Raw genomic sequence first — 25,408 nt, 5'->3', positions numbered from 1 at the left:
TGAGTAATCACGTATTCCATAACCAAAGAACAAGTCATTGCCTTTCTTTGCTTCACCAAATAACGTTCCCTTCTTTCTTAATAATCAGGTGTCTAACGATAGCCCCTTGAACACCTTCCATCAGAACTGGGCTCAAATATTATATGTTTTCTATTGTATACTTTAGCTGCGCTTGATTGAGTTTGACTGGTGCAAAATAACCAATGGAATATTCCCAAAAGTACCAAGCCTGCCAATCGGGCACTCCGTGCAGGCTTAATCAAATGCTCCAAGTATTTGAAAGTGAACATGCTATTTGAATTCAGGTCAGTGGCAACCCATCATTCAGGGGCAGACCCCCACCTGTTTAGCCTGTTTTGCATGTTATTTTGGCATTAATACATGTCACATATCAGATGGCAAACATTGTAAAAAATATATATATAATTGAGTTAATAAAGCCGCCTACAGACATGGTCTCTTTTTTGCTTTCTTGAGTTTCAACCTATCAAATAAAATCACATTTTATTTGTCACATGCGCCGAATACAACAGGTTCCAAAAGTCCCAAAAGGTCCCAAAAGTACCTTACAGACTATACCTTACAGTGAAATGCTTACTTACAAGCCCTTAACCAACAATGCAGTTAAGAAAATACCCTCCCCCCCAAAAAAGTAAAGGATAAGAATAACAAATAATTAGAGGAGCGGTAAATAACAATAGCGGGGTATTATACAGGGGGTACCGGTACAGAGTCAATGTGCAGGGGCACCGGTGTCGAGGTAATTGAGGAAATATGTACATGTAGGTAGAGTTATTAAAGTGACTATGCATAGATAATAACAGAGAGTAGCAGCAGGTTAGGGGGGGGGGGGGGGGGGCAATGCAAATAGTCTGGGTAGCCATTTGATTAGCTGTTCAGGAGTCTTATGGCTTGGGGTAGAAGCTGTTTAGAAGCCTCTTGGACCTAGACTTGTCACTTGCCATGCAGTAGCAGAGAGAACAGTCTATGACTTGGGTGGCTGGAGTCTTTGACAATTTTTAGGGCCTTCCTCTGACACAGCCTGTTATAGAGGTCCTGGATGGCAGGAAACTTGGCCCCGGTGATGTACTGGGCCGTACGCCTAGCTCAGTGCTTTCTGTGGGCAGCCAGAGGAAAATACGTAGCGTTGGGGTTGGTAATGTTCTCTAGTTGCGCCCTGCTTGTCTCCTGTTCTGTCACTCATGGGGACACTACGTCACCACAAAATCTACGGCGATAGCTCAAATTCAAGCCCCTTGGGTGCTCCCATAGAGTTACATTAGAAGTACCCATCCAAGAAGGCTCAAGGTCATTGGCCACAGATAAAGTGACGTCAAATCACGTTATATCTACCGTAGCTTTGATTGGACTAATCATGTCAACATCATACTTTCAAAATCTTAGCTAGCAAGCAGTCATAATCATGAATCACATCGACAATCTACAGGCAAATCCTTTTCAATCCTTGTCATATGAAGAAAAATGATAGATAAAACGTATCAGTGCTCATCAGCCATTGGACATAAACATTACGCAATAATTTGGAAATTGCAAATTTCAACAATGAGTGGTTTGGAAGGAGTCAGTGGCTAACAGTGGCTAACATTTCAACAATGAGCGGTTTGGAAGGAGTCAGTGGCTAACTGCAAGCATTCCAAAGCAGTCAAAGCAGTCACACTGATATTCAGTGGAGTGGGTGTCTGGTCCAAGTTTGGTTTTAAGGGTCTCTTTTCCAAGCTTAAAAGGATAAAGGATAAACATTGAACACCATAGGCCAGAAAAGTTTGAATACATTGGCCATGCTGTCAATCTGTCAACAGCATGACTTCTGCCACATTCAAAACATCTGGAAACTCGAAACAGGGAAATCAGAGTTCAAGACAACCGGGAACTCTGAAAAAAATCGAGCTCCGACTGGGAAAATATGTTGAACGGTCATCCAACTCAGAATTCCAAGTCGGGAACTCGGGCCTCTTTCTAGAGCTTCGACCTGAAGATCACTGACTCTATTCAACAGTTTTTTTGCTCTGTGTTCCCAGTTGTCTTGAAAGCACCATAAATCCAGAGAATGCCAGACTTTTATTACAAAGTTTGATGACAAAATTTGCTTCCAAGGACCGCTGCGCCACCTTCCTGTTCAAGTAAGTGCAGCACATCAAGGTGAGTCCAAAAATGTATAGTATGCTGCTGCATAAATGATGTAATATGTTAGGGTAATACTAAGTGTATGTTACGTAGTAAGTGATTAGAACTTCTTAGGGCTGCAATCCCGGTAACGGGATCGATATGACAACAGCCAGTGAAAGTGCAGGGCGCCAAATTCAAAAAACAGAAATCTCATAATTAAAATTCCTTAGACATGTGTCTTATGCCATTTGAAAGGTAATCTTGTTGTTAATCCCACCAAAGTGTCCGATTTCAAATATGCTTTTCAGCGAAAGCACCACAAACGATTATGTTAGGTCACACCAAACCACAATAAGCACAGCCATTTTTCCAGCCAAAGATAGGAGTCACAAAAAGCAGAAATAGAGATAAAATGAATCACTAACCTTTGATGATCTTCATCAGATGACACTCATAGGACTTCATGTTACACAATACATGTATGTTTTGTTTGATAAAGTTCATATTTATATAAGAAAATCTGAGTTTACATTGGCGCGTTACATTCACTAGTTCCAAAAACATCCAGTGATTTTGCATAGCCACATTGTTTCAACAGAAATACTCACCATAAATGTAGATGATAATACAAGTTATACACATGGAATTATAGATATACCTCTCCTTAATGCAACAGCTGTGTCAGATTTCAAAAAAACTATACAGAAAAAGCAAACCATGCAATAATCTGAGACGGCGCTCAGAAAAATAGTCAAATTAGCCGCCATGTTGGAGTCAACAGAAACCAGAAATTACATGATAAATATTTCCTTACCTTTGATGATCTTCATCAGAATGCACTCCCAGGAATCCCAGGTCCACAATAAATGCTTGATTTGTTCGATAATGTCCGTTATTTATGTCCAATTAGCTACTTTTGTTAGAGCGTTTGGTAAACAATTCCAAAGTCACAAAGCGCGTTCCCTAAAAGCTGATGAAATGTACAAAAGTTCAGTAACAGTCAGTAGAAACATGTCAAACGATCTATTGAATCAATCTTTAGAATGTTGTTAACGTAAATCTTGAATAACGTTCCAACCGGAGAATTACATTGACTTCAGATGAGCGATGGAACAGAGCTCCCTCTTATGTGAACGCGCATGGTGAAAGCATGGTCAAGTCATGGCAGACTTGACTAATTCCTCTCTCATTCGGCCCCCCTTCACAGTAGAGGCATCAGACAAAGTTCTACAAACTGTTGACATCTAGTGGAAGCCGTAGGAAATGAACTCATTCATTTCTCGCTGTAATTTCAATGGGATCTTGGTTGAAAATCGATCAGCCTAATAATTTCCACTTCCTGTTTGGAGTTTCTCTCAGGTTTTTGCCTGCCATATGAGTTCTGTTATACTCACAGATATAATTCAAACCGTTTTAGAAACGTCAGTGTTTTCTATCCAAATCTACCAATAATTTTGGTAGTTTTTGTGAAGCTATCTTTAGCTGCTAAAAAATGGCTGTGATTATTGTGGTTTTGTGGTGACCTAACATAATCGTTTGTAGTGCTTTCGCTGAAAAGCCTATTTGAAATCGGACAATTGTGGGATTAACAACAAGATTACCTTTAAAATGATATAAGACACATGAATGTCTGAGGAATTTTAATTATGAGATTTCTGTTTTTTGAATTTGGCGCCCTGCACTTCGACTGGCTGTTGTCATATCGATCCCGTTAACGGGACTTCAGCCATAAGAAGATAATGGCTCTAATTTTACATTTGGCTTCACCTAACTCTCCCAGTCGTACTATCTGAACAAATTTGACTATCAGGGTTCCCCAACAAATTTTTACCCACGGGTGGTTATTTCCCCCCTAAGTTTTATGTGCACATTTTTTTAAATAAAATGTGAATCTTCATTGTTGGACATAAAAGACTGTACAGCCCTATGGTTTGAAATTATTAGGTTTGAAATTATGTTTTTGTGAAATACTATCCGTTTGGGCTCCTTGCGGTCAATTTGCAGTGTGCAAATAGTTTATAACTATAAAACGGTTTATTTGGATCCTGAATGTTGATTGGACGAGCATTGTTTCAAGAAATACTGTATTGGCCGTCACAAGCACACTTTGCCTGCTAACAGTTCCATCTGTATTATCAGTGCGCCTTCATAAGCATATCATTATGTTCATGTTGCTATCCAAATCATCTCTTGTATTTCTCTCAACTTGCACATTATTTCCCCTTGCTTCTAGCCTAGCATTTTGGTAAAGCGAGTGTTAACATACGCCTCACTGTAAGCAATGTTTCACTTTTGAATTTTGATCTCTGTACCATACATAGAGAGTGAATGGATCTCAGACGAGACAACTTGTTTTGAGCCAGGCGAAATCACGCATCAGGGTCATTATCATGGATATATCCAAGTAAATGCCAATAGAAAAAAAGCAAAAATAATCTAAAATGGTAGGGTACTGTCATTGCAGGTGCAATGTTTGGACTGACTGAGGTGACTGAAGTTGGCTAGCTATTTAGCAAGTGACAAGAAAGTTATCCAGCCTGCATAGCAACCATTTTGTTCAGAATGAATGACCAGTCATTTTGCATAGAGTGGTTGGCTGACAAGGTCATGAAAATGATGCTCACGCATCAATGTAGCCGGAAGGTGTGAACGGTCAGATAGCTAGCAACGATGACAAGAAGCTGTGGGAGATCGTAGGTGGCTCGTTTCAGCTCATTGTATCTTGTTATTGATACCATTACTTATTTTGAGGTGTTTTGAATGATGTCATGTCTATGCTAATATGGCTCAAATTCGCTAGCTAGCTAACTAACAACTGTAACCGTGTGTATGAGACACAAGTGCTCATTGTGCAAATGTATTTATATTTTCAATAAACATTTGGAGACTAAATATAGTTTACATGTTGTCAGCATGTTTTCAGCAGTTTAAGCCAACCCCCTCTGTTTTGCCCCATAACACACACATCAGTTTTGTTGCTAAACTACCAGGGTAGGTGAGTAATGGATGACATGTAATCTATTACATGTAAGGCTGGGATTACAAAAAAAGGAATAGGCTTTTGTTGGCTACAGTCCAAGGTATGTCTTCCAATGGTGAGACTGCTGTCGGCATCCAAAGATTATCCAACTTGAATAAACACTTGGAGTTAAGGATGACAGCAGTGGTGTAGTCTACGGTGATACGGATATCAATTATTTTTGATATCTACATAGCGCATTGATGTGAATCACACTGGTGCTCTCTCATTTAGCTATTTGCGCCTTACCGATTGTGGTTGTTGTGGATGGCTGTTCACGAATCTAAATGTGTATTTAAACCCAATAATGGTTGAATTCAATAAGTTTAAGCTGCCTATAAATCTTTGTTTTTGAAACCAGTGGACAGCCAGTGAAAAATGTGCTCTTACAACAGCTGCATAGCGCAGATCCCAGCCTATGGAATAAAAGTGGGGCTTTTATTGCTCAATCTAATTCATGCTGATGAAGAAAGAAAATCCATTGGGTTAATGGACACATGCTAAAACTTGCACACTTTTGATAGACTTGACTTAAAGGGCCAATCTGTAGTTGCTACAATCTTTTTTACTTATAAATTATGTATAAATATATATATCCATTCATTCTTGAAGAATATAACCTATAAATGCCTCAGGCTTAGTTCAACTGTCATACTCCATGAGAACCCAAAATATACTCTTGTTTTTCTCCTATGTTTGTAAACATTATAAATGTAAACAAACACTGTATAGCCTCATAACATGGTTAAAACAATAATTTTGATATCATGGATGGTCAGTCCTTGCATCCATAGCTCTGTCTATTAATCTGAGAGTGGTTACCTTTCTCCAGGCCCATCCCTCAGCTTTTTACCAAAACACAGGCGGGGCGACGACAACAAAAGCAACAAAGCCGGCACCCCACCACTGTTGGTAAAAAGCTGAAGAATGGGGGGTGAAGAAATGTAACCACTTTCAAATTAGTCGATAGATCTATGGCTACAAAATGACAATTCTAAACATATTCAGAGGCCAAACAGTGCTTGTTTAAAAGTACATTGTTTATCAACAATTGAGTAGAACAAGCATATATTTTGGGTTCTGTTGGGGTATAACAATTGGACTGAGCTCATGAGACATTTATTATACAAGTTGTATTTGACAACAATCAATGGGTGTGTCAATAATTTAAAAGTCAAAAAAATGTATGACGCAATCACAGATTGACCCTTTAAATATTATATAACGTAACTGTCTTACCCTACCATTACCTAAAATATAAGGTTGCAACAAAAACCATGTATAGCTTCAAAATCTGTTTAAAAGCTATCAACTACCTTGTCCATTTCCCATCTGAGTAGGCTTATGTATTAGACTAGGTCAGCCATTGGATCGAATAGTGGGTTGGCTTTTGCACAGATGGGGCTCCATCTATGGTGGAATGGCAGGCAGGCCTCTGCACTCTAGTTATGAATGCGTCTCCCTCTGCCATATGGATGCATACACCGATAGCAACTAGAGATTGTAAACTAACTCGAACCACATCCACTGCACGCATGCCTTTTCGCAAAACTATATGTGGCGATATGGGGTCAGAGCATGACACTGTTCTATTTTATACAAAGGCTTGGTGGTTATTGAGGGGGAGTGTTGGAAAGATTTTTCGCATTGAGACAGAATCTTGTCATTCACAATGGATGTAAAAAAAAAACAGACTTGGTTTACTTCTGTGAAAAGAAAAATGTGTCTCCTTGCCTATGTAACAGACATTTGGGAAACTGAACGAACTGAACGCAAGAATACAGGGGAAATACAAAAACATTCAACAGAGTGACAGAATCAGTAGATTTAGAGGAAAGAATTCTTATTGGAGAGAGATACTTCCAAAAGCGAACCATGCCACCTTCCCTCGGCTGTGCATGTTTCTAACAGAAAACAGCATCAGTAAGTGTCCCCAACGAGTGATGACTGTTCACCTCCAACTCTTGGAAGAGCACTTTGGGACCTACTTCCCAATCCGTTTGACTGTGATCCTGGCTCAGTTGGTATGCCGGTAAGTGAAATTGTTTTGGTTCTTGACTACTGTCTCTCTACCAAACGTTTTTATGGTGCATTCAGAACAACTGGGAACTCGGAAATCTCAGACTTCCACCTAAAGTGCGTTCAATTCAACTGGGAACTCTGAAAAAAACTAAGTCAGACTGGGAAGAATAGTTTTGAACTTGGGCCCCTTTCTAGAGCTCCGACTTTCCAACCTAAAGATCATTGACGTCATGATTTGACCTCCCAGTTATCTTGAAAGCACCATAAAACACATGGTACCCTTGCCAGCTCATATCTGTGTGAAGATGGGTTCAATGCTCTCGTTGGCATTAAAACCAAATATCGATCCAGGTTGGATGTGACAGCAAAGATAAGGTGCGCACTGTCGATCACGCCCCCTGACTTTGAGAAACTCAGACGAGACATGCATCAAGCACACCCATCTCATTAGTGGCGGTGAGATAAGATACATTATGTCAGACTAATTTGCAATTGACTGTCATAGACACACATTCAAATATGTGAATACTGGTAGAATGTTTTTCAATTGACTGCCATAGCCCCAAATATTTTTTTTTACGTTGGCTGTTAAAACCTTTTGTCAATAGGGGGAGCAGTTAGCATTTATTTTTTCTGGGTGTCGCCAAATTAAACTGCCTCGTGCTCAATTCTTGCTCGTACAATATGCATATTATAAATTCTATTGGATAGAAAACACTCTCTAGTTTCATAAACCGTTGGAATTATGTCTGTGGGTGACCCAGAACTCTTTCTACAGCGAAATCCATGACAGATAGTGCGAAGGTCTGAGAGCGAAGCTCTGGTTTCAGATCAGTTAAGGTCTGTGTGTATCCTATGGAACGACATGAACTGCACCCGCCTTCCCCTGGATGTCAGTAACCAATGAGAAGTGGAATGGGTTTTCTGCATAGCTCTCAGAGGTTATAAAAGGCCAAGGAGTGAGGGTAGCCCCCCTTTCGACTCTGACCATTACGCAGAAGAGGACCTCGGGATGCCATTTTCAAAGGCTCGGTTATCAACGTGAAATGTATCCGTCTGTAATTTAATTCGATATAGGAGTTAGAAACATCATAACGTAGTTAATTTAAACCGTTTTATAGCAATTTATATCCGTTTAGTGCGATTTTGAGGAATTTCTATGTGATGCTCTTTGAAGCTTTGGGCACGTTTCGGGGTCCCGGTCGAACGTTAGTGGGCATTTCGACGGACAGAGGATATCTTTCGACCAAAAGAAGATTAGACCCAAGAAAGGATACATTGCCCAAGAATCTGATGGAAAATCACCTCATAGTAAGAAATATTTAATATGATAAATCGTTGTTCTGTCGAAATATTTTAAACGCATATTCCGCCATTTTGTTTGCTATAGCTTCGCTTGGCGAACCCTGTATTGCACAGTAAGGATAATTTTAGAAATGTAAATCAGCGATTGCATTAAGAACTAATTTGTCTTTCGATTCCTGTCAACCCTGTATTTTTTAGTCAAGTATATGATTAGCTTTCGATTAAACTAGATCACTATGAAAGATGGCGTCCGACGTGTTGAGGCTTGATTTGCTACTATTTTCATTGTATAACCACGTTTTTTTATGGCTAAATATGCACATTTTCGAACAAACAATATATGTATGTTGTAATATCATGTTCCAGGAGTGTCATCGGAAGAATTCTGAAAAGGTTAGTGAAAAAATTTATATCTTTTGGCGATGATAACGATATCGCTCCCTTTGGCTTGAATTCATGCTGGGGTGACGTTTGCACATGTGGTATGCTAACTTATCGATTTATTGTGTTTTCGCTGTAAAACGCTTCGAAAATCTGAAATATTGTCTGAAATCACAAGATCTGTGTCTTTCCATTGCTATGCTTTGTCTATTTTTATGAAATGTTTTATGATGAGTAAATTGGTCATACACGTTGCTCTCTGTAGTAATTCTAGTCGAGTTGTGATGGTGGGTGCAATTGTAAACTGTGATTTCTACCTGAAATATGCACATTTTTCTAACAAAACCTATCCTATACCATAAATATGTTATCAGACTGTCATCTGATGAGGTTTTTTCTTGGTTAGTGGCTATCAATATCTTTATTTGGCCGAATTGGTGATAGCTAGTGGTGTTGAGAAAAAATGGTGGACAAAGAAAAATTGTGTATTTTGCTAACGTGGTTAGCTAATAGATTTACATATTGTGTCTTCCCTGTAAAACATTTTAAAAAACAGAAATGATGGGTTTATTCACAAGATCTGTATCTTTCATCTGGTGTCTTGGACTTGTGATTTAATGATATTTAGATGCTACTATTTACTTGTGAAGCTATGCTAGCTATGCTAATCAGTGTGGGGGGGGTGGGGGGTGCTCCCGGATCCGGGTTTCTGAGGCAGTAAAAGTTAATGCAACCGCTGTGTCAGATTTCAAAAAAGCTTTTACAGCGAAAGCACACCATGGAACAATCTGAGTACAGCGCTCAGAGACCAAAACAAGCCGTATAGATACCCGCCATGTTGTGGAGTCAACATTACTTACCTTTGATGATCTTCATCGGAATGCACTCCCAGGAATCCCAGTTCCACAATAAATGTTTGTTTTGTTCGATAAATTCCATCATTTATGTCCAAATACCTCCTTTTTTGTTTGCGCGTTTAGTTCACAAATCCAAATTCACAAGGCGCGAGCACTAGGTCCAGACGAAAAGTCAAAACAGTTCCATTACAGTTTGTAGAAACATGTCAAACGATGTATAGAATCAATCTTTAGGATGTTTTTATCATAAATCTTCAATAATGTTCCAACAGGACAATTCATTTGTCTTTAGAAATGAAAGGGAACGCAGCTCGCTCTCATGGCGGCGCGCCTGACTTAGCTCATGGTATTCTGCCAGACCCCTTAGTCAAACATCTCTTATTCGCTCCCCCTTCACAGTAGAAGCCTGAAACAAGGTTCTAAAGACTGTTGACATCTAGTGGAAGCCTCGGGAAGTGCAATCGGACCAAATCTACACTGTATATTGGATAGGCAAAGACTTGAAAACCTACAAACCTCAGATTTCCCACTTCCTGGTTGGATTTTTTCTCAAGTTTTTGCCTGCAATATGAGTTCTGTTATACTCACAGACATCATTCAAACAGTTTTAGAAACGTCAGATTGTTTTCTATCCAAATCCACCAATACTATGCATATCTTAGCTTCTGGACCTGAGTAGCAGGCAGTTTACTCTGGGCACGCTTTTCATCCGAATGTGAAAATAGCGCCCCCAGCCATAAGAAGTTAAGGAGAAGTATATCTTTAATTCCATGCATAACACTTGTATTTTCATCAACATTTATGATGAGTATTTCTGTAAATTGATGTGGTTCTCTGCAAAATCACCGGATGTTTTGGAAGCAAAACATTACTGATTATAACGCGCCAATGTAAACTGAGATTTTTGGATATAAATATGAACTTTATCGAACAAAACATACATGTATTGTGTAACATGAAGTCCTATGAGTGCCATCTGTTAAAGATCATCAAAGGTTAGTGATTAATTTTATCTCTATTTCTGCTTTTTGTGATTCCTCTCTTTGGCTGGAAAAATGGCTGTGTTATTCTGTGACTAGGCACTGACCTAACATAATCGCATGGTATGCATTCGTCGTAAAGCCTTTTTGAAATCGGACACTGTGTTGGGATTAACAAGTTTATCTTTAAAATGATGTATAATACTTGTATGTTTGAGGAATTTGCACTTTCACTGCTTGTTGTCAATTCGATCCCGTTAACTTCTCTAGGATAGGGGGCAGCATTTTCACGTTTGGATGAAAAGCATACCCCAATTCAACTGCCAGCTACTCATCCCCAGAAGATAAGATATGCATATTATTAGTAGATTTGGATAGAAAACACTCTGAAGGTGCTAAAACTGTTTGAATCATGTCTGTGAGAATAACAGAACTTATTTAGCAGGCGAAACCCCGAGGACAAACCATTCAGATTATATATTTTTTGAGGTCACTCTTTTCAATGGATTTTCATTGGGAATACAGATTTCTAATTGACCTTCTTGCAGTTCCTACCGCTTCCACTGGATGTCAACAGTCTTGAGAAATTGGTTGAGGGTTTTTCCTTTGTGTAATGAAGAAGTACGGCCATCTTGATTGAGGGTCACTCAGTGTCCTGTTTGTTAGAGGCGCATGACCAGAAGACTAGCTACAGTTTGTTTTAATCCTGTATTGAACACAGATCATCCCGTCTTCAATTTTATCGATTATTTACGTTAAAAAATACCTAAAGTTGTATTACAAAAGTAGTTTGAAATGTTTTGGCAAAGTTTACAGGTAACTTTTGAGATATTTTGTAGTCACGTTTCACAAGTTGGAACCGGTGTTTTTCTGGCTCAAACGGGCCAAATAAATGGACATTTTGGATATATATCGACGGAATTAATCGAACAAAAGGACCATTTGTGATGTTTATGGGACATAGTAGAGTGTCAACAACAGAGTCTCGTCAAAGGTAAGGCATGAATTATATTTTTATTTCTGCGCTTTGTGTCGCGCCTGCGGGGTTGAAATATGCCTCTCTCTCTTTGTTTACTATGGTGCTAACTCAGATAATAGCATCGTTTGCTTTCGCCGAAAAGCCTATTTGAATTCTGATATGTTGGCTGGATTCACAACCAGTGTAGCTTTAATTTGCTATCTTTCATGTGTGATTTAATGAAAGTTTGATTTTTAAAGTAATATATTTGAATTTGACGCTCTGCATTTTCTCTGGCTTTTGGCCAAGTGAGACAGTAGCGTCCCGCCTAAACTCAGATTTTTGGATATAAATATGAACTTTACCGAACAAAACATACATGTATTGTGTAACATGAAGTCCTATGAGTGTCATCTGATGAAGATCATCAAAGGTTAGTGATTAATTTTATCTCTATTTCTGCTTTTTGTTACTCCTCTCTTTGGCTGGAAAAATGGCTGTTTTTCTGTGGCTATTTACTGAGCTAACATAATCGCAAGGTGTGCTTTCGCTGTAAATCCTTTTTTAAATCAGACATGTTGGCTGGATTCACAACAAGTGTAGCTTTAATTTGGTGTCTTTCATGTGTGATTTCATGAAAGTTTGATTTTTATAGTAATGTATTTTAATTTGGCGCTCTGCATTTTTACTGGCTTTTGGCCAAATATCCCAGAGAAGTTAATGGGATTTCAGCCGTAAGAAGTTTTAAATACCAATTTATTTTCACATGGTTGAGGTTGCGAGAATTTTCAGATAGCAAAAGGGGATCCTGGGCCCTAAAAGTGTTAGAACCCCTGGGCTAGGTCAAATGTAGGGTTAAAGAGTGTTTTCGCAGACACAGATTCTACCAAGTCCTGGACTAGAAAGAATTTTGGCTGGAGATTTTCAATTGATCTTGCTTTTTAGTTCAGGATTAGGCTTAATCTGTGTCCTAGTGGAATGATATGATGTCTTACATGAAAAAACACATTTACATTATCAAGTACATTAATGGAACCTACTCTAAGAGCATGTATTAGGCTGTTTGAGAGAAGGTTTGAATTCTAATCAACCAATCCAATGTGAGTACATCTGTTGTTGAACTGCAGTAGAGCAGTAAAGCCACTGTACTCTAGCAGTAGTCAAGTTGCTTATGCTGAAAAGCCTTGTTAGTGCATAGCTCAAATGAGCTTTTTTTCACTTATATTTTTTACAGCTGCTAGAGAGTGTGGTTGAGCCCTGAGAGTTTGCCATTTTGGGGAGATGGGAGGAGAGGTCCTGCACAGGGCTCCCATGCTTCATGTGAGATGTCAAACACGGTGGAAAACAAAATGATAACTCAATGCGATTCGACAGAGGAACCGTTCGCTATCTGCCTTATGGACAAAAAAGCGCCTTGCTTCAAGGTCAAGGTTTCTTATGCAACCAACCAAAACAGGCCAGTCGTGAGTTCCAAGAACGTCCACTTTGAATCAGGCCAAGTGTTTGCTATTGACCTTGGCACAATGTCCTCGAGTAGGGATAGCAAGTCAGAGGGTGAGCTGTCACCACGTTGGCTCTCTCTGACGAAGGTTGTTTGACCACTTGCATTGAACTCAAGTCTGCATCCTGCGGTATCAATATGGAATGCAGCATACACTGTATAATTTGATTGTGTAGTATGGAAACACATCATGTGAAGTACAGAACCATCTTAGTTGTGATGTTCTGTAACTCAGGGTTGAGGTTAATTCAGTGAATTCAAATTCTTAAATTGAAAATTCCCCATTGTTTTCCATGAGGATTATCTCAATTCAGGTCACTTTCAGAACTGACTCGATTGAAAACTGAACTGACCCCCCAATCTTGCTGTAACCCTGTCCTGCTGAATTTGCTCACAGGTGTTTTTGTTATTTTCATTGAGTGATTGTGTCACCTGGTGTACTTTGGAAGATGACAAAGTATCCTGAGAGAGAATGAAAACAAGGTCTTCCGGGAGTGCCAGGGCCCAGTGGAGATCCTCTTCTGGAGGACAGATGACGTGGGAGAGAGTCAGAGGACAAAACACATCCCCCTCCCCCCAAAGACACAAACAACCAGCTTGGCTTCAACACTCATGTGACTAGGGACAAGGGTGAGGGGGCTGTTGTCAGAGTCAGTGAGGGGTGGTGGGAGTGGGCTGAGGGTATGATGCATCCAGGGAAATAACTTGCATGTCACGGAACACTGGATAGACTCTTGTTTGCCTGCACATCCCTCATCCCTCAGTTTTTATCTGTCCATGTGTTATTTTGATCATGGGGTCCCTTCCTTCCTGGCTCCCGATTTCTGGCGGGAGGAACAGCAGCTGGGATCCTTCTAAAAATGGGAATCGCCAGACGCTCACTCCGACTTATTTTCCCTTTGGATATGAGGGAATGAGGTGGCGTTCCAACACAGAGTGGAAAGATGTGATTGATTCCATTTGGGGAAAAAATGTCAAATTCCTGATCCTATAAAAGAAAAAGGGAATTTAAACATTCCCAACACTTGCTTTAGAGTGTCACTGTCATGGTCTCTGATTTCAGGACTTTCAGTCAATGGTTTGCGTCCCAAATGGCACCCTATTCCCTATATAGTGCATTAGGTAGCCTAGCGGTTAAGAGCGTTGGGCCAGTGACCAAGGCCCATATGGCTCTGTTCAAAAAGTTGTGCACTATTTAGAGAACAGGGTTCCATTTGGGATGCAGACAATCACTTTAACTGTCACGAGGTTGATGTTTAAATCCAGTGACAACGGTCTCACTTGATTCCTGTTTATAGACACTGATGTCATACACAGCCACACTAACACAAACATCAGTTAAAGTACCAAGTACTTAACACCAGTGGCGGTCGGTGCCGTTTAAGATGAGGGAGGACAATTTTTTTTCTCATGAGCATGGCCTTATTTCTATTACAGCATTTTGGATGACTCATTCATATTCAGTTCACCCAGTTCAATGTAACAGCGATAGGTTTAGGCTACCACATGATACTTGAATTGTCCCTAAACCTATCATGAGGTTGCTACAACCTAGCCTACAACGAAGGTGCACACAGGTCGAGAGAAACATTTTAGGTGATAGACAGTGCCACATGGACAGACAGTGACACATTCAATACTGCCTTGCACACTTTTGCCTGCATCTACTTGATCTATGGTGTAATCATTAATCCAACAGTTGCAAACAAGAGTTGGACAAATTCAGGTATGTTTATCCCTGTTTTGTTCCGTATGGTTTCCGTTTAAGAATAATTTTCCAACAGAATCAGTGGAATGAATACACCCCTGATCACGCGTAAACACTCTTAACTTTCATAGCAACCACGTTGTATTTCTTCTCGCATCTATGTGCTCTCCTCCTCTCACCTTTTCTCTTCCCTTGAGGACTTCAATGCACAACACATCAGCTGTATGTGACCAGGCAAAAAATACTTTAAGCCAAACCATATCATAACCCCCAAAAATGTTCAAAGCCAAACTATATCATAACCGCTACACACAGCCTACATAATTGTCACCATATTAGCTAAAGTAACTTCATAGTCAACATAGCTAATATAACTAATGTATTAGTAAACCAGATACAATCATGCGGTAACGTTACAGTGTACAGTCAGTAAGCAATTTAGCACTTACACCGGCGGGCCCCAGTGGCAATAAATTAATAAAACCAAAAGCTTACCTTGACTTGGAAGAGTTCCAGTGTTGGATAGCCATAGCCAACTAGCTAAGATAGAGTCCCTATCTGTTTGTGCCGGGTGTTTGAGCAGGCTAAACTAGCTAGCTGCATTTGATAGCTAAGTGAAAGTGAAAGCAAAAAAAATACAACCAATATAGCTCTCGCTATCTCGTTCTCGCGTCTCCTTAATTTTGGAAGAAATTAATTGTTCAAAACTGTTAAACTATTGTCTTTCTGAGTCATCTACTCACCACATGTTATGCACTGCACTGCTAGCTAGCTGTAGCTTATGCTTTTGTTACTAGATTGATTATCTGATTGTGTGGACAACATGTCAGTTTATGCTTCAAGAGCTCTGATAGGTTGGAGGATGTCCTCCAGAAGTACTCATAATTACTGGGTAAATCTGTGGAAGGAGGTGAGAACCATGATATCAGAACTCAGGATAAGACCCAGATGCAGACAGCTAGAGTCACAGATGTTTATTTACCCAAACAGGTGGCAGGCAATAGACAGGTCAAAGGCAGGCAGAGGTCCGTAATCCTGGGCAGAGTCAATAAGGTACAAAACAGCAGGCAGGCTTGGGGTCAGGACAGGCAAAGGTTTGTAAATGGGTCAGAGTCAGGCAGGTACAGAACTGCAGACAGACTCGGGGTCAGGGCAGGCAGAATGATCATACTCTGTTTCACGGAAACATGGCTCTCTCGGAATCGGTCCAGTAATCTGGATTCTCAGTTCATTGCGCCGACAGGAATAAACATCTCTCCGGGAAGAAGAAATGTGGGGGTCTATAGGGAATCACGGACTACAAAGGGAAACCAGCCACGTCACGGACACCTACATCTTGCAACCGGACAATCTTAACGCGTTTGCCAGCTTTGAAGATAACACAGTGCCACCAACGTGGACCGCTACCAAGGACTGTGGGCTCTCCTTCTCTGTGGGCGACGTGAGTAAGACATTTAAATGTGTTAACCCTCGCAAGGCTGCCGGCCCAGACAGCATGCATAGCCGGGTCCTCAGAGCATGCGCAGACGAGCTGGCTGGTGTGTTTACGTATATATTCAATCTCTCCCTATCCCAGTCTGCTGTCCCCACATGATTCAAGATGGCCACCGTTGCTCTTGTACCCAAGAATGCAAAGGTAACTGAACTAAATGACTATCACCCCGTAGTACTCACCTCTGTCATCACAAAGTGCTTTGAGAGACTAGTCATATCACCTCCATCTTACCTGTCACCCTAGACCCACTTGAATTTGCTTACTGCCCCAATAGGTCCACAGACGATGCAATCGCCATCACACTGCCCTATCCCATCTGGACAAGAGGAATACCTATGTAAGAATGCTGTTCATTGACGATAGCTCAGCATTCAACACCATAGTACCCTCCAAGCTCATCATTAAGCTCAAGGCCCTGGGTTTGAACCCCGCCCTGTGCAATTGGGTTCTGAACTTCCTGACGGGCCTCCCCCAATTGGTGAAGGTAGGAAATAACACCTCCACTTCGCTGATCCTCAGCACTGGGGCCCCACAAGGGTGCGTGCTCAGCCCTCTCCTGTACTCCCTGTTCACCGATGACTACGTGGCCAAGCACGCCTCCAACTCAATCATCAAGTTTGCAGATGACACAACAGTAGCAGGCTTGATTACCAACAATGATGAGACAGCCTTCAGGGGGAGGTGAGGGCTCTGGGAGTGTGGTGCCAGGAAAATAACCTCTCACTCAACGTCAACACAACTAAGGACATGATCATGGACTTCAGGAAACAGCAGAGGGAGCGCCCCCCCCCCCTCCACATCGACGGGACAGCAGTGGAGAAGGTGGAAAGTTTTAAGTTCCTCGACGTACACATAAATGACAATCTGAAATGGCCCAACCACACAGACAGTGTGGTGAAGGCGGCGTAACATTGCCTCTTCAACCTCAGGAGGCTGATGGAATTTGGCTTGGCACCTAAAACCCTCAAACTTGTATAGGTGCACGGATACATTGAATTGTACGGGAACTGTATCACCGACAGGTATGGCAACTGCACCGCCCACAACCGCAGGGCTCTCCAGCGGGTGGTACGGTCTGCACATTGCATCACCAGGGGCAAACTACCTGCCCTCCAGGACGCCTATAGCACCCGATGTCACAGGAAGGCCAAAAAGATCATTAAGGACAACCATCACCCGAGCCACTGCCTATTCACACCGCTATTATCCAGAAGACGAGGTTAGTACAGGTTCATCAAAGCTGGGACCGAGAGACTGAAAAACAGCTTCTATCTCAAGGCCATCAGACAGTTAAATAGCCATCACTAGCACAGAGAGGCTGCTGCCTATATACACAGACTTGAAATCATTGGCCACTTTAATAAATGCAACACTAGTCACTTTAATGATCACACTTTAATAACGTTTACATTAACTTGTTACTCATCTCATTTGTATGTACAGTTGAAGTCGGAAGTTTACATACACTTTAGCCAAATACATTTAAACTCAGTTTAACACAATTCCTGACATTTAATCCTAGTAAAAATTCCCTGCCTGAGTCAGGTTTGTAGGCCTCCTTACTCACACACGCTTTTTCAGTTCTGCCCACAAATGTTCTGTAGGTTTGAGGTCAGGGCTTTGTGATGGCCCCTCCAATACCTTGACTTTGTTGTCCTTAAGCCATTTTTCCACAACTTTGGAAGTATGCTTGGGGTCATTGTCCATTTGGAAGACCCATTTGCGACCAAGCTTTAACTTCCTGACTGACGTCTTCAGATGTTGCTTCAATATATCCACATCATTTTTATTCCTCATGAAGCCATCTATTTTGTTAAGTGCACCAGTCCCTTTTGCAGCAAAGAACCCGCACAACATGATGCTGCCACCCCTGTGTTTCACGGTTGGGATGGTGTTTTTTTGCTTGCAAGCCTTCCTCTTTTCCCTCCAAACATAACAATGGTCATTATGGCCAACCAATTCTATTTTTGTTTCATCAGACCAGAGGACATTTCTACAAAAAGTACGATCTTTGTTTCCATGTGCAGATGCAAACCGTAGTCGGGCTTTTTTATGGCGGTTATGGAGCAGTCGCTTCTTCCTTGCTGAGTGGTCTTTCAGGTTATGTCTATATAGGACTCGTTTTACTGTGGATGTAGATACTTTTGTACCCGTTTCCTCCAGCATCTTCACAAGGTCCTATGCTGTTGTTCTGGGATTGATTTGCACTTTTCGCACCAAAGTACATTCATCTCTAGGAGACAGATTTCTTTTGATTTTCCTATGATATCAAGCAAATAGGCACTGAGTTTGAAGGTAGGCCTTGATTGGAAGTGTACCGCAGGTACAAATGATGTCAATTAGCCTATCAGAAGCTTCTAAAGCCATGACATCATTTTCTGGAATTTTCCAGAAAACTTCTGACCCACTGGAAACTTCTGACCCACTGGAATTGTGATACAGTGAATTATAAGTAAAATAATCTGTCTGTAAACAATTGTTGGAAAAATGACTTGTGTCATGAACAAAGTAGATATCCTAAGCGACTTGCCAAAACTATAGTTTGATAACAAGAAATTTGTGGAGTGCTTGAAAAACTAGTATTAATGACTGCAACCTAAGTGTATGCAAACTTCCGACTTCAACTGTACTGTATACTACTGTATCTTAGTTCATGCCGCTCTGACATTGCTCGTACATATATATATATACACTGCTCAAAAAAATAAAGGGAACACTAAAATAACACATCCTAGATCTGTATGAATGAAATATTCTTATTAAATACTTTTTTCTTTACATAGTTGAATGTGCTGACAACAAAATCACACAAAAATGATCAATGGAAATCAAAGTTATCAACCCATGGAGGTCTGGATTTGGAGTCACACTCAAAATTAAAATGGAAAACCACACTACAGGCTGATCCAACTTTGATGTAATGTCCTTAACACAAGTCAAAATGAGGCTCAGTAGTGTGTGTGGCCTCCACGTGCCTGTATGACCTCCCTACAACGCCTGGGCATGCTCCTGATGAGGTGGCGGATGGTCTCCTGAGGGATCTCCTCCCAGACCTGGACTAAAGCATCCGCCAACTCCTGGACAGTCTGTGGTGCAACGTGGCGTTGGTGGATGGAGCGAGACATGATGTCCCAGATGTGCTCAATTGGATTCAGGTCTGGGGAACGGGCGGGCCAGTCCATAGCATCAATGCCTTCCTCTTGCAGGAACTGCTGACACACTCCAGCCACATGAAGTCTAGCATTGTCTTGCATTAGGAGGAACCCAGGGCCAACCGCAACAGCATATGGTCTCACAAGGGGTCTGAGGATCTCATCTCGGTACCTAATGGCAGTCAGGCTACCTCTGGCGAGCCCATGGAGGGCTGTGCGGCCCCCCAAAGAAATGCCACCCCACACCATGACTGACCCACCACCAAACCGGTCATGCTGGAGGATGTTGCAGGCAGCAGAACGTTCTCCTACGGCGTCTCCAGACTGTCACTGTACTGGCCTGTCTCCTGGTAGCGCCTCCATGCTCTGGACACTACACTGACAGACACAGCAAACCTTCTTGCCACAGCTCGCATTGATGTGCCATCCTGGATGAGCTGCACTACCTGAGCCACTTGTGTGGGTTGTAGACTCCGTCTCATGCTACCACTAGAGTGAAAGCACCGCCAGCATTCAAAAGTGACCAAAACATCAGCCAGGAAGCATAGGAACTGAGAAGTGGTCTGTGGTCACCACCTGCAGAACCACTCCTTAATTGGGGGTGTCTTGCTAATTGCCTATAATTTCCATCTGTTGTCTATTCCATTTGCACAACAGCATGTGAAATTTATTGTCAATCAGTGTTGCTTCCTAAGTGGACAGTTGATTTCACAGAAGTGTGATTGACTTGGAGTTACATTGTGTTGTTTAAGTGTTCCCTTTATTTTTTGGAGCAGTGTATATATATTCTTAATTCCATTTCTTACTTGTGTGTATGTTGTGAAATTGTTAGATATTACTTCATTGTCGGAACTAGAAGCACAAGCATTTCACTACACCCGCTGAACACGTGTATGTGACCAATAACATTTGATCGGGCTACACCATGGTGCTAAGCTACTGTCACGCTCGTCGAAAGGAATGGACCAAGGCGCAGCGTGCGTAGAGTTACACATATGTTAATAAATTGAAACTCACCAAACAAAACAAGGACAAACGAAACGTGATGTTCTCGGCTGCTCACAGGCAGCTACACAAACACAAGATCCCACAAAGCACAAAGGGGAAATGGCTGCCTAAATATGATCCCCAATCAGAGACAACGATAAACAGCTGCCTCTGATTGGGAAACATACCAGGCTAACATAGATGATTAAACACCTAGATAACCCACCCTAGTCATTGTCAAGCCCCAACCACCATAGAGAACATCTCTCTATGGTCAGGGCGTGACACCTACAGAGTGTTGTTGAGGCTACTGTAGACCTTCATTGCAAAAAAGTGTCTTTTAATCAATTATTCAGTGATATGTGAATATATTTAGTATAGTTTTATCTAAAAAGCATAACCTTTTAAATGTTTTACCATTTTTCTTTTTATGAATTTCACTGAGGAGGATGGTCCTCCCCTTCCTCCTCTGAGGAGCCTCCACTGCTTAACACAGTATGTTCACCTTTAAAGGTTAGCTAACCTTTTGAAGAACATACTCCTGGTAATTTTAGGTCAATGATTAATATGGGATATCTTTACCAGAACTGGAGTAGGGACTATTTTTCTTTTGGAAGTTTTTGTCCTAGAGTGCCCAAGGGTTTACACAATCATGTAAATCATTACGTTTATGACTCCTGTTTTTAAGTGGAAAATGCACTCTGTCTCAAGGAATGTTATGTTTTGTGGTTACTCAAGCCAGTTGTACGTCACGAGTTGCGCACGGGTAATCTAGAACCCTGCAGCGCACGGTTGTGAGCCTGTCATGGACAAAGACAAATGGTCACAAACATTATAAACACACAAACACATACTAACATACACTCAAACTGAGCCAAATCTATTAACTCATAATTTCTTCACACATCAAACACACACACATTCCTTGCTGGTAAAACACTTCAACCACTTCATGGTGTGTGTGTGTGTGTGTATATGTGTATATGTGTGTTTGTAAGTGTGTAAGTGTATGCATGTGTGTGCGCATGCGTGTGTGAGTGTTTGTGCATCGGTGTTTGTATTTGTGTGTGTTCTAAGACTGTCCTCCCGTCGTGGCCTATGATGTCACACCCCAGCTGGGGCTTGTTGGCACTGTGTATCTCATTGACCCGGGGACTCCCAACTGTTGTCAAGTCTGTTTCCCAGAGACAGGGAGAAAGCACCCTGCTGGAGTCATTAACCACCACCACCGTACCCTATAGAGAGACAGTCATAGGCATGCCAGGGAGGCGGTGGAGGGTGGGAGGGGTGAGAGTAGATCGTTCCAGGAGCCATTTCCTGGACTCAAGGTCAAAATGTCAAAGCTTACAACACGTGGTCATTGCTTGCGTTCCAAATGACATTCTATTCTCGATATAGGGTACTACATTTGACCAGACCACTTGGTCAAAAATAGTGCCCTACATAGGGAATAGGGTGTCATTTGGGACGCAGATAGATTTGCTTAACACTGCTCAAAAATAGATCCAGCCCCAATCCTGATAAAAATTTGACACCCTGGGTGGGCTAGCTCTGATCCCTGGAAAATGTCATTAATCACTGGACACATTCATTACTATTTGATAGCTCTGGTCCAACCTGGTCCAACCTGGTCCTATTGGTCTTTATACAAATATCCTGATGGAGGAACTTTCATGATCAATAATAGACCCATCCAATCAGGTATGATTTTGCTATAATTACCCCCTCCAAAGTCTATCCAAGCCTAGTGTTGGCGCCACACCTCATTTAGATGCCTCAGAGTTTACTTCATGAGCGTCACGTGTTTTGTTAGATATCTAAAGGAAACTAAAGTCAAATATAATCATTGTTCTGTACCTGGATGTCTCTTCACAGTCATTTGTCATTCAAGTCATGTCATCATCAAAGGGTTAAACAAATGGGGAAATCCAAGTACCGAACAGAGTAGGAGTACCACCCTATGACCAATCCACCCTAATAATGCTAGTGACATCATGAGATGATTGACACCATCCTATAAATCCATAACCTGACGCACCTGGATGACTCCATTTAACACCGAGGAAGAGGTGGCACAATTCAGGGAAGTACGCATTTTACAGGAAATGCCTCTTTGATTAACCCGACTAACGACGCTAACGATGTGATGGCTCATTGGAGCACAACAGACCAATCCCCCATAATCCCGCTAGGAGTGACTCAGCGGCCGGTCGGGAAGGGAAGGGTGCGGCTCCAGACACACACACACACACACATACACAACCACATATCATTTGATTTGATTTTCAGTCACTGCGGGTGACCATCTGAGAGTGGGTTTGGTTGTTATAGATTGACCAACACTGTGTCAATTCCAGTCAAGAGTTAGGGAGATTTATAATACAAGGTTAAAGTCCCAGTTAACGTAACATAAGAAAAGTCATATGTAGCTCGTAGTAGCTCAACTACTCACTCCCTTGTTCTTCGATAAGATTGATCGGTAACACTTTAGTGTAGGCTCCCTTTGGGAAGTATTCAGACCCTTTGACTTTTTCCACATTTTGTTACAATACAGCCTTATTCTAAAATGTATTACATAGATTTTTTTCCTCATCAATCTACACACAATAACCCATAGTGACAAAGCGAAAACAGGTTTTTAGAAACGTTGGCACATGTATTAAAAAAATACAGAAATACGTTTTTATAAGTATTCAGGCCCTTTGCTATGAGACTCGAACTTTAGCTCAGGTGCATCCTGTTTCCATTGATCATTAACCAAGATGGCGTATGTTAACCAAGATGGCGTAGCAGTCAGACGTCTTTGTCTTTGTCCTGTCGTGTCCCTTGTATATATCTTTTTACATATTTTTCTTCGCATATCTTTTTAAAATATTTTCCTAAACCTCAACTTCTAAATACTCTCCTGCAACCCGCCTCATCCAATGTGGCGTGGATCTGCTTTTTTTCTGAAGTATTTCTATTTACTTCGGATCTGGAATCCCTCAACTGAAGCTAGCCAGCTAACTACCTACCAGCTATCAGTTAGCAAACCTTTGCTAGCGGTCATCAGCTAACCTTTAGCTCGGAAAGCTCTCGCCAGTTCAAACAACGTGACTCAAACCAGAGCATAACGGACCTATTTCTCTCCATATCCCCGGATTCCTACCGCAAACTCTGAACATTTTCATCTGGATCATCGCAACTAGCTATCCGCAATCCCGGGTGACCACTCCTGGCTAGCGTTTCCATCCCGGAGCAAGCACCAATTAGCCTGAAGCTAGCCCGGCCAGGGCTCCGGTGCTACCACCGAAGCCCAATCCTGGGCTACAATATCCGGACCCCTTCTACTGCTGGTACGGGGCACGAAACCCCGCCGATCCTCTACGACTGGAATACCGACATAATCTGCCCGAGGACTCCAACAGGCCCCTCAGGCGCGACGCCCGCTGAAGGCCCATTCTGCTAACCTGCTAGGCCTGCTAGCTACCTAGAGCTACCTGGAACCCTACTAATTCCACGACTGATCTATCGACGTCACCGCACGAAGAGGCAAAAACAGACTTACCCCCATCGCGATGTACCCCAAAGGCTAACTTGCTAGCCCCGGTCTGCTAACTGCTAGCTTGCCTGCCCCGCTCTGCTAACTGCTAGCTTGCCTGCCCCGGTTTGCCCACTGCGAGCTTGCCTGCCCCAGTCTGCTAACTGCTAGCCCCTGCTAACTGCCTGCTTGCAAACCCGGTCTGCTAACTACTAACTTGTTTAGCCCCGGCCTACTAACTGTTAGCTTGTTAGCATCGGCCTGCTAACTGTCTGAATCGCCGTGTCCCCAGTCAGCCCAACCACTCACTGGACCCATATGTTCACTTGGCTACGCATGCCTCTCTCTAATATCAATATGCCTCATCCATTACTGTCCTGGTTAGTGATTACTGTCTTATTTCCCTGTAGAGCCTCTAGCCCTCCTCAATATGCCTTAACCAACCATGTTGTTCCACCTCCTACATATGCGATGACATCACCTGGTTTAAACGTCTCTAGAGACTATATCTCTCTCATCATTACTCAATGCCTAGGTTTACCTCCAATGTACTCACATCCTACCTTACCTTTGTCTGTACACTATGCCTTCTCCTTTTACTCTCTGTTCCGAACGTGCTAGACGGCCAGTTCGTATAGCATTTAGCCTTACCCTTATCCTACTTCTCCTCTGTTCCTCTGGTGATGTAGAGGTTAATCCAGGTCCTGCAGTACCTAGCCCCACTCCCACTCCCCAGGTGCTTTCATTTGTTGACTTCTGTAACCGTAAAAGTCTTGGTTTCATGCATGTTTCATGCATGTTAACATTAGGAGCCTACTCCCTAAGTTTGTTTTACTCACTGCTTTAGCCCACTCTGCCAACCCGGATGTCTTAGTCGTGCTTGAATCCTGGCTTAGGAAAACGACCAAAAACCCTGAGATCTCCATCGCTAATGTCACGTTCTGACCATAGTTCTTGTGTGTTTTGCTTGTTTTAGTGTTGGTCAGGACGTGAGCTGGGTGGGCATTCTATGTTGTGTGTCTAGTTTGTCTGTTTCTATGTTTGGCCTAATATGGTTCTCAATCAGAGGCAGGTGTTTTGTGTTGTCTCTGATTGGGAATCATATATAGGTGGCTTGTTTTGTGTTGGGGTTTGTGGGTGGTTGTTTCCTGTCTTTGTGTTTTCTCTGCACCAGATAGGGCTGTATCAGTTTGCCACATTTTGTTATTTTGTATCGTTGTAAGTGTTCACTGTTTCGTTTTATTAAACATGTTGAGCACTGGCCATGCTGCGTGTTGGTCCGATCCCTGTTACACCCTCTCTTCTCGTGAAGAGGAGGAAGGCTGCCGTTACAGAACCACCCACCAATCTCGGACCAAGCAGCGTAGCAACGGGCAGCAGCAGCGGTACCAGGAGG

This window comes from Salvelinus alpinus, chromosome 10 (assembly GCF_045679555.1).
Source record: "Salvelinus alpinus chromosome 10, SLU_Salpinus.1, whole genome shotgun sequence".
Lineage (NCBI taxonomy): Eukaryota > Metazoa > Chordata > Actinopteri > Salmoniformes > Salmonidae > Salvelinus > Salvelinus alpinus.
Note: the sequence above shows the minus strand (reverse complement) of the source record.